Below are 11,908 nucleotides of genomic sequence, written 5' to 3'. Positions count from 1 at the left end.
TTACCCATTCTTCTAGTGATGGATATCTGTGTTGATTCCAGCTCTTAGTGATTACGAATTGAGCCACTACAAACATGGTTGAGCAAATCTGTCTGGCCTGTGGTTTAAAGGTTTTAGGGTAGATGCCCAGTAAGGGAATTACTGGGCCTGTTGGTATCTCCATAGTCAGCCTTTTCAGGAATCTCTGTATTGCTTTCCAAAGTGGTTGTACCATCTTCCATTCCCAACAACAGTGGATGAATGTTCCTAATTCTCCACATCCTCCTCAGCATTTATTTTCATTTGATTTTTTGATGTTTGCTATCCTTATTGGGGTAAGGAGGAATCTCATAGTTGTGTTAATTTGCATTTCTTTGATGATTAGGGATGATGAACATTTTCTTAAGAGTGTGTTTTCTATTTGTATTTCTTCCTCTGTGAACTGCATGTTCAGCTCTTTTCCCCAGTTTGTGAGTGGGCTGTTTGACTTTGTACTATTTAGATTTTTGAGTTCTTTGTAGATTCTCAAGATTAGGCCTCTGTCAGTTGGATAGCCAGCAAATATCCATTCTCTGGGTGATCTATTGGCTTTGCTTATTGTATGCTTCTCTGTAAAGAAACTCTTCAGCTTCATGTGATCCCATTGACTGAGTGACTGTTTAAGATCATGAGCTACTGGAATTTTGTTCAGGAAGTCTTTTTCCATTTATATATCATGGAAAGTACTTCCTATATTTTCTCCAGTAATATTTGAGTTTCTGGTCTTATATTGAGGTCTTTGATCCATTTGGACTTGAGTGTAGTACATGGTGAAATGTGTGGATCAAGTTTCAGTTTCCTGCATGTGGTTATCCAGTTTGTCCAGCACCATTTGTTGAAGATGCTGTCTTTTTTCCAGCCTATATTGTTTGGGCCTTTGTCAAATATCAAGTAGCTATAGTTGCTTGACCCAAAGTCTGGGTCCTCAAGTCTATTCCATTGGTCTATACTCCTGTTTTTATGCCAGTACCATGTGGTTTTTATTACTATGGCTTTGTAGTATAGCTTTAGATCAGGTAAGGTGCTTTCTCCAGAGGTGTTTCTTTTGCTGAGGATATTTTTGGATATGCGAGGCCCTCTGCTTTTCCATATGAAATTTGAGATCATTTTTTCTATCTCTGTGAAGAACACTGTAGGGATTTTAATTGGAATTGCATTAAATCTGTATATTCCCTTTGGTAGGATTGCCATCTTCACAATGTTAATTCTGCCTATTCAGGATCATGGGCAGTCTTTCCATTTTCTCAAGTCCTCCTCAGTTTCTTTTTTGAATGTTTTTATGCTTCTTTGCATAGATCTTTCACTTCCTTGGTTAATGTTATTCCAAGGTATTTTATTTTTTGCTATTGAAAATGGCTCTATGTCACTCATTTCTTTCTCTGTATCTTTGTCATTTGCATATAGAAAGGCTACTGATTTTTGTTCATTGATTTTGTATCCTGCTACTTTGCTATAGGAGTTAATCATATTCAGGAGTTTTTGGATGGAGTCTCTTGGGTCTCTTACATATACAATCATGTCATCAGCGAATAGAGCTAACTTAACTTCTTCCTTTCCAAATTGTAACCCTTTTATTTCCTTCTCTTGTCTTATTGCTTGAGCTAGGACTTCCATTACTATATTGAAAAGCAGAAGTGGGAGAAGACAACCCTGTCTTGTTCCTGATCTTAATGAGAATTCCTCTAGTTTCTCTCCATTAAGTATTATTTGGGCCTTAGGAGCTTTGTATATTCCCTTTATTATGTTAAGATATGATCCAACCATGCCAATTCTCTCCAATGTTTTGATCATGAAGTGATGTTGTATCTTGTCAATGGCCTTTTCTGCATCTATTGAAATGATCATGTGGTTTTTATGTTTCACCTTGCTTATGTGGTGTATTGCATTGACAGATTTCCATATGTTGAACCACCCTTGTGTTCCTAGGATGAATCCCACTTGGTCAAAGTGGATAATGCTTTTGTTGTGTTTTTGGATTTGGTTTGTGAGGATTTTGTTCAGGATCTTTGTGTCTAAGTTTATTAGGGAAATAGGCTGGTAGTTTTCTTTTCTTGTTGAATAACTGTCTGGTTTTGGAATTAAGGTGATACTAGCTTCATAGAAGGAGTTGGGGAGCTTTCTCTGTTCTCCAATTGTGTGGCACAGTTTGAGGAAGATTGGTCTGAGTTCTTCCATGATGGTTTCATAGAATTCAGCTCAGAAGCCATCTGGTCCTGGACTCTTCTTTTTGGAGAGGTTTTTTGTTTTTTTTAAATTTTTTTTAAACTACTTTTTCAATCTCCGTGAGTGTGATGGGTTCCCTGAGGTGACTAGTCTGCTCTGAGTTTAGCTTTGATAGATGGTAATGCATCCAGGAATTTATCCATCTCGTCCACATTATCCAGTTTTGTGGAGTAAGTCCAGAAGGAAAGAAATAATTAAAATCAGAGCTGAAATCAATGAATTGGAAACCAAGGAAACAATTAAGACAATTGACAAAACAAGGAGCTGGTTCTTTGAAAATATAAACAAGATGGACAAACCCCTGGCCAGTATGATCAAGCAAAAAAAAAAAAAAAGAGAGAGAGAAGCTTCAAATTAACAAAATTCAAAATGACCAAGGGGAGATCACAACAGACATAAGTGAAACTGGGAGAATTGTTAGGAATTATTTCAGAAACCTCTACACCCTTAATCTTGTCAGCTGGGAGGTAGATATTTCTATTCTGAATTGGGTTCCTGGTCAACCTGGGTCTGGATCAGACCCTGCTCCCAATATTGACAGTAGCAAAGCACAAAAGTCCCTATAAATGTGAAAGCATTAAAGGCAAAAATATTCAGCCCCCAAATACAGGTTATTTGAAAATGTAAAGCCAACCTAGAATATATATAACCCATAATCTGCCCTGTCAAGGAAATAGAGTTTAGTTTTCCAATGTAGGCCTATGTACTTGTTTTTTTTTTTTTTTTTTGGTCAGTTGGTCTCATTACTTTTAGGGGTGGCTTCCAATCTCACCAGTGCTGAGTGTCCACCTTGATTCCTCTGTGTTGTTTTGTGGAGCTGGAGCTCTGATCAGTTCTGCTACCTGTGCTGCCTCTGGGGGCTGAATGCTGTAGGTTTGCAGTTCTAATGGTGGGGTTTGGGAGAGTTCAGACTTCTGGAGTTGCTCATGCAGTTCCACCTGTGTCCCATTCAGTAGCTTTTTAGTGGATCTCAGCTGTCTTTCATTCAGATTTCTTAATTTTTCAAGTAGACTGATGAAGTTGAAAAATCCCTCTGTTTGGGCTCTGCTGCTGCTGCTGCTTTATGTGTAGCAGATCATGTGGATTGGGCTGCAAGTGCCTGAATGGGACTTTGGCCATTTTCCTCCTTTTTATGGATCTTTGTCTCTCTGTCTTTTCTGCTGTGTCTAAGAATAACCTATACTCATTCACTTTTCAGAAGAAAAGGGTATTTTGCTTAAATTCCTTCCTGTGCTGGTTACTTGTGGCTCTTATGCTTCCATCTTACCTGGATGTCCAGGTTCCACTCCTAAGAAAAAATTTTATGTGATCTCTCCACCCCCCACTCCACCCTTAGCCAGACTGTGTGAGGAGGAAGCTAGACCCATGTATGTCCCTGCCACCAAGCAAAGAGAGGAAGGCAGGATTGAGCAGATCCAGACAAATAGAGCAGAGCTAAGTAGAACATGGCATAGCTAGCTAGGAAAAGATAGCAGCTTTTATTTATAGGCAATGGACAGACCAAGTTGGCTTGTAGATTTAGAGGGCAGATCCCAGAGTCAGTTTACCTGGGTCTGCCTACCTGACCCTGGCCCATTTGGGCCATCTATATAGGTAGAACCTTAGAGTGTGGGAAGTAGGAGGTGCTGTATATCAGTCTTGATCAGTGATGGGTTCAATTTCTGCCAAGAGTTCTGTTCTTGTGTCAGAGTGAGGTGGCTTGGGGGATGCCATCTCTGTGCCTCAATATCTAACTGAAAGTACCATAAAGAAGATAGGTTTTCCCTATCCTCCTTCAAAGATACCTGTTGCAGTCAGTTACACATTGCTGGGATGATCATTCTACCACACACAGCTTATGAGAGAGAGGCTTACAGAGTCCAGGTGAGTATTGTCAATAGTGGAAGAAGATACATTATTTTTATAGATCCAAGCAGAGAGATAGCCACCCACAAAACTGAAACTGCTAGAGCTTGAACTTCTCTCTTTATATCTTTGTACTGGAATGAAGAACCCCCCCAAATTCACCTTAGGGGTGAACTTCAGGATGTGTACAGTGACATGCACCCTGTGTTAGGGATCTGCATGCTAGGGGCTTACATTACAAGCTCAATTTCAATGAAACAACTGAGTATGAAGGGTCATACATATATACTGTCATATTCAAACTGCTATATTCTTCCCTGACCCCCACAGTCTCATAAACATCACAATACAAGTTGCATTTGGTCCAACTTTTGAGGTCCCATAAGCTTTATCAACTTTAAGACTGTTTCAAAGTCCCAAGTTTCATCTGAGATTTAATACTTTCTCTTAAGTGCAAGTCTTGTAAAATCAAAACAAGCTGCATACTTCCAACATATAAACCACAGAGTACACATTCCCCTGGCAAAAAGGCATAACAAGGAGACTAGACCAATACAAAATCAATAACCATTGGGTAAAGATCAAGCACCTGCAGTTCAAGCCTGAAGTCCATAACCAGTGATGACAGTCTCTAGATTTTTCAAATTCTCCCACTTGAGTTTGGCTGCTTAGCCCAGGAAAAACTTTCCTCTTGAATCATCAGCACTCCATGGTAGCCATTGCACAGTCTGTATACATCCAATATATCTTCAGGTCTCCACTACAAACCATGGTGTATCGTCTTAGATCCATACAATGGCCTTACTTGGTCTTTAAAAAGGGACATCACCCTGCTTCATGTGCCACATATCAGCAGTATTTCCTGATTCAACTTCAAAAAATAATCTTATTGATCTCTATACCAGGGTCATCAGCCTGCTTCACATGATATATCTTAGCAGTGGCTCCTGGAACTGGAACTGTGTGCACTTCATAACTCACTTCCATGTATTATTCTTGCTTATAAAATCAATATTAGGTGTATACTGACAAAACCATTGTTAATCTAGGGATAAATAAGTCTATTCTTTCCTTCTTTCTTTTCTTTTTCCTTTTCTTTCCTTCTTTTTCTTTTCTTTTTGATTTTTTGAGGTAGGGTCTCACTCTAGCTCAGGATGAGCTGGAATTCACTATGTAGTCTTAGGGTGGCCTTGAACTCATGGCAATCCTACTATCTCTGCCTCTCCAGTGCTCTGACTAAAGGTGTATGCCACCACACCCAGCTTTTGGGGAAATAAATCTGCTTTAAATTATTATATTTATTTAGAGAAGTAAAGAGGCAATTAAAGGCACCCACATGCCTAGAGATCCCACATGGAGGACCTAGGAAAAACTGCAAAAAGAGAAGAGAGAAAAGAAAGTTCAAGCTCCTGCCATTTGGGGAGCTGAAGAGGATAAAGAACACATGTGGAGAGTAAGGTCTAGGGGGTCCTCCCCTCAGCTTAGGCTCAGCTCAGAGAAAAATTAACAAATACCTGGAAGTTTCTTTCCATGTGTTCATAGTAGGAAATAAATCTTAATCAATAAATTTGAAGAGCAGGATACACTTCAAGAATTTTTTTATCTCTTTTCAAAAGAATTTTTAATCCTGTTCCTTTTTTCCTGGATGGATTTCACTCTCAGTCATCATTCTATTGTTTCAATGCAAAACAGTTTGCCCACACTTAATGGTGGTAATCTGGTTTACAATTTCCAAATCCAGCCTCTATGCCTATAACTTTAAACTTGCTGATTTTTTTCCCCTGTGAAATAGGGTACATATTTTAGTTCTATACCTTCCACCAAGTATACCAGTCCATTACTTTTTTTTGTTTGTTTGTTTTGTTTTTAGTGGTAGGGTCTCACTCTATCCTAGGCTGACCTAGAATTCATTCTGTGTTCTTAGGGTGGCCTTGAACACACAGCAATGCTCCTACCTCTGTTTCTCTAGTGCTGGGATTAAAGGCATGTGCCACCACTCCTAGCTCAGTCCATTACTTTTAAATTCAACCTTGATCAAACTATTTGGGCATGCACAGTAGAATGCAATCAGCCTTTATACATGTATCCCAATTCCAATTAAGTTCTTTGTTCTCTTTCCTTCCTCTTTGAAAGTTCATAAGCCAAGCCTACAGACACAATTTTGTCTGAATTTCACATTATATTTACTTTTTAGTTATTTAGTTATTCTCACCACAATAGTCCATAAAATTGGTTTACCACTCTGTAAGGCTTCTTCCATACCAGTTCATAGGTCCGCCCACATTTTTCTAGCACACAAGTTCCAAAAGACTAAAATCGACCTTGTCAGGTTCATTACAGCAACACCTCAATTCTCTGGTACCAAATTTACTGTTGCAGTCAGCTTTTAGTTACTGTGCCCAAACATCCAACTGAAGGAGAATATTAGAAAGCTACCTTCTTTTAGGTTCCATGAAATATTGAGGTCCCCAGAGAATCACAAGATGCCATCCCACATCACACCTCTCCCTGGCACAAAAATGGAACTCTTTTTTCTTTTTTTTTTTTTAAAGGTCATACAAGTAACATTTGAATTTATTTATTTATTTATTTATTTGAGAGCGACAGACACAGAGAGAAAGACAGATAGAGGGAGAGAGAGAGAATGGGCACGCCAGGGCTTCCAGCCTCTGCAAACGCACTCCAGATGCATGCGCCCCCTTGTGCATCTGGCTAACGTGGGACCTGGGGAACCGAGCCTCGAACCGGGGTCCTTAGGCTTCACAGGCAAGCGCTTAACCGCTAAGCCATCTCTCCAGCCCAAGAATGGAACTCTTGAAAGAAATGAAACTTATACCTGATGGAGACTGATATAAAGTGGCTCCTTCTGTCTACATTCTATAGTGCTACTTAGGTAGATAGCCCAAATTGGCTGTCTAAGGTGGGCTGGCCCAGGTGGGCTGGCTCTGGAATCAGCCCTCCAAAGTTACAAACCAGTCAGGTCTTCCATTTGCCTATAAAGGGTACCTGCTGTGCCTGTGGCCATAGAGACATATGTGAGTTTAGCTTCCTCCTCACCCAGCCTGCATAGGTGGAGGGTGAAGAACTTAAAACCATTTCTTGGTCTAAGAGAACTCTTCTGTTTGCCTCTGCTTCATAGTTTTGCGTAACTTCTCACTTTGATTAAATGCATGATTTTCCTCTGGTCTCTGAATCTGCCATGTGTGTGTTCCCCTTACAGTCCAAATCTACCATGTGGGTGCTCTCACTCCAGACCTGCTACCCATGTAATTTCCTTAAATTCAGTGTAAATATGAGTGTAATTCTCTTCAATGATCCTCTCTCCTCTGAATTTCTTGGTCTCTGTATTGAGATTTTTCACTGTTATTCTTCTTGAGCTTCACCATTTGCCCTCTTAAGTTCCTTCATCTTCCATATGCACTCCTTCTAAATGCTTTTACACAAGACCATAAGTTCTGTCAATACCTGTAACACATGCTTGTGGCTCTACTCTAGTCTTTCTCTAAAAACCCAAGTTTTTCTTAAAAGGTAACTTATAAATTATGTAGTTTTTTCCATATGTGGGCATGTTTCCTACTTCCCACATATTTATAACTCTGCTGTAGCCTTTTTTCCAGGGTGCAATCTCCCATAAATAAAATCCACAATTTGTGATTTATCCCTAAGATAAATCCCACACTTTGTGTTTTTATCCTAAATAAACTTAATAATTCACAATTTATCCCTTTGGGTCTTATTTATCAATTATTTGTTAAAGGTAGGACACAAGCCAAACTTGGAGTTCATAAATTTGGTCTGTAGTTTTCTTTTTTTTTGTTCTGTCTTTGTCTGATTTTGGTATAAGAGTGATGTTGGCTTCATAGAAGGAGTTTGGTAGAATTGCTTCCTTTTCTATTTTATGGGAAAGTTTGAGAGCAGTGGTGTTAGATTTTCCCATGAAGGTCTGGCAAAATTCACCAGTGACTCCATCTGGGCATGGGCCTTTGTTTTTTTTTTTTTAGTTAGGAGACTTTTTATAATGCTTGGATCTTCATACTTGCTATAGGTGTATTTAAATGGTTTATCTCATCTTGATTTAATTGTGGTAGGTATTATGAGTCAAGGAAATCATCTATTACTTTCAGATTTTCAAACTTAGAAGCATGTATATTCTTTTTTTTTTAAATTTAATTTATTAGTTTTCTTTTCAGTAAATACAGGCAGTTTGGTACCATTGTTTAGGCTTATCTGTGATCTACCCCCTCCCATTGGACCCTCCTTGTTGATGAAAATGGGTCATGCATTGTGGAGTTAGCCCCCAGTTATTGGTATGATAAATGTCTCTGCAAATCATGACCTATTGCTGAAGACTCCATACGCAGCTGACACGTAAAATGGAATGACATGGCTGGAAGCCAGGAGAGAGTCAGTCCCCAGACAGTCAGCATGTCTAGTGCCAGAAGGTGCTACATAGGCAACTGGGGGAAATGACCAAGGTCTGTCCAAGCAACGCATTGTTTAACCTAATTAGTAACAAATAACCTGATGTGATGCCCACACAAGTGCAATAGTGGTACACAGCCATGGTGAGGAACCAATTGCTCTTGATTTGGCTAACTGATCCACTCAGTGGTACTAGACCCATAGCTGGAGCTGGGAAACAAGTCAGAACCATACCCAAACACAAGCCCACTCTACAATATCAAGCTACCATCAATCACGGGGTATAAGAGGGCCTACACCTATCATACTGTATATCAAAAAAGTAAGTGTTATCTCAATTCTCCGGGCGCATGTATATTCTTAAAGTATGTTCTTATTATTTTTTGAATTTCATTGGTATCTGTTGTAATGGTGCCTTTTCATCTCTAGTTTTATTAATTTTTCCTCTTCTTTTTTTTTTTTTTTTTCCTTCTGGTCAGATTTGCTAAGAGTTTATCAATATTGTTTATCCTTTCAAAGACCAAACACTTGTTTCATTGATTCCTTGGATTGCATTTTTGGTTTCTATTTCATTAATTTCTGCGTGAATCTTTATTATTTTTTCCTAACAGCTGATATTTGGTTTGCCTTGTTCTTCTTTTTCCATGGTCTGAAGGTGAAGCATTAAATATTTTACTTGTGAACTCTCTAGTTTCTTAATACAGTCACTTAGAGGTATAAATTTGCCCTTTTAGGACCTGCCTTCATTGTGTCCCCAAGGTTTGATATGCTGTATTGTCATCATCATTTGATTCTATGAATTTGTTGATTTACTTTTTGAGTTCTTCAATGACCCATTAATCATTCAACAGTGTACTGTTTAGTCTTCATAAATTTGCGTATGCTCTGTAGTTTTTCTTGTTGCTTATTTGTTGTTTAATCCCGTTGTGGTCAGATAGAGTACAAGGGATTATTTCAATTTTCTTGTATTAGTTAAGATTTACTTTGTGTCCTAATATATCATCTATTTTGGAGAATGTTCTATGTGCTACTGAAAAAAATGTATATTCTGCATCATTTGGATGGAATATTCTATAGATATCTGTTAGGTCCATTTGTTCCATGACATCATCTAATCCAGATGTCTCTCTATTTATTTATATTTTTGCTTGAATGACCTGTCAATTGGTGAGAGTGGGGTATTGAAGTCATCCATTACAATTGTGTTTGGTGTTATTTGTGACCTTATCTTAATCATGTTTATTTGATGAAATTGGGAACCTCCATGTTAGGTGCATATACATTTAGCATTGTAATGTTCTCCTGTTGCAGTGTTCTTCAATCAATATAAAGTGACCTTCTTTATTTTTCCTTACTAATGTTTGTTTGAAGTCTATCCTATCAGATATTAGGATGGCAATCCCTGCTTGTTCGCTAGGTCCATTTGCTTGAAATACCATTTTACATCCTTTTACCATAAGACAGTGTCTATCTTTTATTGAGAGATGAGTTTCCTGGAGGCACAAACAACAGTATTCTTCCTTTTAAGCCAGTCTGCAAGCCTGTGTCTTTTGGTTGGGGCATTGAAAGCAGTTAAAGAGAAAAAGCAAATCACCTACAAAGGTAAGCCCATTAGAATAACTGCAGATTACTCAATACAAACTTTAAAAACCAGAAGGGCTTAGAATGATGTATTCCAAATTCTGAAAGATAACACCTGTCAACCAAAATTACTTTAACCTGTAAAGCTATATAGCTGAACTGATGGAAAAATAAGGACATTCCACAACAAAAACATGCTAAAGGAATTTATGACAACTAAACTAGCTGTACAGAAAATACTTGAAGGAATTCTTCACACCAAAGAGAAAGCAAAACACACAGGAGGAAATAGGAAAAAATAAACCACACTCAAATAACACTTAAAACAAATGACTAAAGGGAAAATAGGAAACACTACAAAATAAGAAGAATGGCTAGAATAAATGCACACCTTTCAATAATAAGCTTAATATCAACAGCCTTAATGCCCCAACCAAAAGGAGTTACTATTGAAAGGTATGTGTTTATTTTCCTCACTATTCTTCTTGTTTTGGAGAACTTTCCTTTCTTTCTTTTTCTTTCTTTCTTTCTTTCTTTCTTTCTTTCTTTCTTTCTTTCTTTCTTTCTTTCTTTTTTTAAATATGGAATGCTTCATGAATTTGCGTGTGTTCCTTGTTTTCTTTAATTCTTATGTCTTCTTTTTTATTTTTTTTGATTCCTTTGTGTATAGATAAGATCATTGTTTTTTGAATTCTTTGTCAGGGATTTCATCTAAAACAGTCTCATTGGGGGGGTCATTTCTGCTGGATTTATAATTTTTGGTGGAGTTGCATTGTCTTGATTCTTTGTGTTTCTTGTATTATAATGTAGATATTTTTGCATTCAGTCCTCTTACACTTGGAAATCCAACTTTATGTATCTTCAGAGTAGGAGTTTAAGGTGGCAAGTGCAGCTCTTTTACTCTGATCTAACCACAGAAATAATCCTAGGTGTTGAGTTTGGCTGGGTGCAGCAATTTAGTGGCAAAGTTCTAAAATTTAACTGAGCAATATACACATTCAATAAAAACCAGCACAAAGTATGCAAATGTGGGGATTAAACCAAACAGACAACTATATAAGGCCAAAATCCTTAAGGGTGTGTTGTTCTACACCCTTAATCCTGTCTGCTGGGAGGTTGAGATTTCTGTTCTGAAGTGGGTTCTATGTCAGCCTGGGTCTGAATCAGACTCTGCCTTCAATAATGACAGAAGACAAAGACAAAGGCCCTATGAATCTGAAAGCATCAAAGGCAACAATAGTTAACCTCCCCCCAAATATAGTTTAATTGAAAATGGTAAAGCCAACCATGAATATGTAACCCATAATATGTCCTGATATGGAAAGAGAGACTAGTACTGCCAGTGCAGGCTTACATACTGGCTTTTCTGTCATTCGGCCTTGTTACCTTTTCTGGTGGTTTTCAATCTCACCAATGCTGAGTGCATACCTTGATCCCTCTGTGTTGTGCTGTGGAGATGGTGTTCTGATCAGCTGTGCTGGATGCCCTGCTGCCAGGGATTGAATGCATTCTCTGGAGGTTCTGATGGTTGTGGAATGGGAGATTTCAGGATGCCTGGAGTTGTACTGGAACTGCTCAGGTGGTCCCACCTGTATCCCTCTCAGTAGCTCCTTAGGTGAACTCCACTGTCTCCTCTTCAGGTTTGATGAGGTTGGAAAATCCCCTTGTTTGGTCTTTGCTCCTGAAGTTGAACGCTGAGCTGGGCAGGTGCTTGGATCTGTGTGAATTGGGACCACATACTCTTTGGTGGGATTCTGGTTGTTTTCCTCCTTTCTGGTAGATCTTGGTCTCTCCTGTTTCTCTGATTGGCTAATAAACA

Source organism: Jaculus jaculus, chromosome 7, assembly GCF_020740685.1.
Source record: "Jaculus jaculus isolate mJacJac1 chromosome 7, mJacJac1.mat.Y.cur, whole genome shotgun sequence".
Lineage (NCBI taxonomy): Eukaryota > Metazoa > Chordata > Mammalia > Rodentia > Dipodidae > Jaculus > Jaculus jaculus.
This window is presented reverse-complemented; position numbering follows the sequence as displayed.